Source organism: Tinamus guttatus, unplaced genomic scaffold (genome assembly GCF_059628265.1).
Source record: "Tinamus guttatus ecotype Peru unplaced genomic scaffold, ASM5962826v1 Tinamus_guttatus_pri_ptg000106l, whole genome shotgun sequence".
In the NCBI taxonomy this organism is placed as follows: domain Eukaryota; kingdom Metazoa; phylum Chordata; class Aves; order Tinamiformes; family Tinamidae; genus Tinamus; species Tinamus guttatus.
In genome coordinates this window covers 1,265,145-1,267,432 of record NW_028288640.1, presented here as the reverse complement: position 1 = coordinate 1,267,432, position 2,288 = coordinate 1,265,145, and positions in this window count along the sequence as shown.

The window sequence follows — 2,288 nt, the reverse complement described above, 5'->3', positions numbered from 1 at the left end:
TTTTCTGTGGAGGAAAGAAAAGGATTTCTTATCATGCGTGGAATTCACAGCAATTTGGAGAAAATCTTATGTTTACCTTTCCAAAATAAGACTGCAGCACTGACAAACTGCATTTTTTTTTTTTTTTTTGCAAGGGCAGGAATGGCCTTAACCATCTGCTACCTCAAACCTAAACTTTGTATCAAAGGGCAAAAATCAGGTTGAAGTCAAGAACACCATCACCAAAACCGTTCTGCCAATCTTACACTTCCACAGTAAACAAGCAATGGCCCTTCCTCAGCACAATAAGACTTAAAAGTCCTTTGGATACATTTCAGGCAGGCACCACTCGCTATACTCTGAACATTGTGCTCAAATCCCAAAGAGCAGATACATCTCTGCACCCAGCACAATTCAAAACAGCCTGTATGTTTCCTCCTTGACTCTGTGGATAAGGCCCATGTATCCAGGACAGCAACGAGCCGAAAAGCTGAGGCCTTGGAAACACAGATACTCCGAAGAGACTGTATGCTCATATAGCATGTTCTGCTTAATAAGCTCAACCACGCTATTCAGCTTTATTACGTAATTACCTCTCAGAGCATAAATATTTCTGACAAATTAGTGTAAGATTATTTACTTCCCATTTTGCTCCTGTCTGCTGACTCATAGTCATCCACCACCTGATCACTTTTGAAGGAAAGCAAGATTTTCACCAAAATCTTACCTGGGATACTTAGGAGAGGCAACTCCAAACTGAGACACCTGCAGTGCCTGAAGCAGCATTTTAGGAGGAACATCCATCTTCACAGCACAGCGTTTCAAGTGAGTAGTTTGGCTCTCGGATGTTTGGAAATGTTTGCCACAGACGAGACAATCAGGGATTGCTGGTTTGCTGGAGGAGGAGATCTCTGCTGCCTCCATCTCATCCAGACACCTGGAGGATGATGGAAACAAAACAAAACAAAATAAAATAAAATGCTCTTTTTGAACCTTGCCTCCTGAAATGCTGTAATTGAGCAACTCCAACTACTTAAGCAAGCTGTTTACAATACTTTCTTTACAGAGAAGCACAGACATTTCATTCATAAAGAGCTAGCTGTATGTAATATTTTAACAGTACTTGATATTTACCACTAAGGAAACTGTTATAGAGTGCTGGCATCAATTTAAGCCCACACCATTCTGACAAAAGAAAACACAAGGATCCTTCCCTTAGCCTTCCACTCTCATTACCTGTGGAAAGCAAAGGTCTATAGTGCATATATATAGTATTTACAAAGGTATATAGTGCATAGTTTTACAAAAGTATATAGTGCATAGTCTATGTATTTATTCATCTTGCAAAACAGTATCACATCTTTCCTTCAGCGAATAGCTCAGATTTGCAAACAGCTGACATAACCAAATGTTCTTAGGAAATCATTATTTAATTGAATAAATGGTGTTGAAATGGGCTGATTTTGAAATGGACACTAACGGGTAGCTTTGCTACCTAGTCTGCAATTACATCTTCTCTAAGGCACTGCTGCTGAAAGCCACACTGGCCTTTCATGCTAGTGCTTCACCTATTAACGTGCTGCCCCCATCGTGTTGTGTTCATGGCTGAAAGATCCTTCTGGCAGATCTGACAAAAAAACAAGCCCTTCTCCTCTAGGCTTTCCGGGACTTCCTCCTTGATCTTCTGCTGAAGGGCAAAAGCCAAAGCACCATCGTCCTTTGTGGATGGAAGATCGTGGGTAACTGGCACAGAAGGGAGAGATGATAGAGTTAAACATCTTGTAGTGAAAGGCATGAAACTGTTACATTTGTCATGATTATTTTATTAACTTAAAAAACCCCTGCAATCTTCCTGTTGCATCTTCACATCTCATTTCTCACAAGGGAATGCACAAACAGTACAGGAGAGCACTACCCCAGGAGTGGAAGGTGGCAATTGGTTCATCGCACATTATGTATCAGAACCAAAAGGAGAGTTATGTTTTAGATGAAGTTTCTGGGAGAACATGGGGTCTTAAACATTACATATTAAACACAGGAAATTCTCATGTCCATAGAGAACCAGCAGGGCCTTGACTTTTAAAGGGGCCTTGACTTTTAAAGCACCAAAACACCAAAAAAGTGCTATGAATTCAAATTGCTACGGATTCAATTCATCTGCATAGAACATCCTATTTTGTAAGTGCTCAGAGATTTACAGAAGACACGGAGTAACTAAGGTCATATTTATATGAGCTACACAATATTGCCCCTGAGAAGAACGACTGGATTTACTGATGCTCTTAGAATCTCAACCTGTTTCCAGAAAG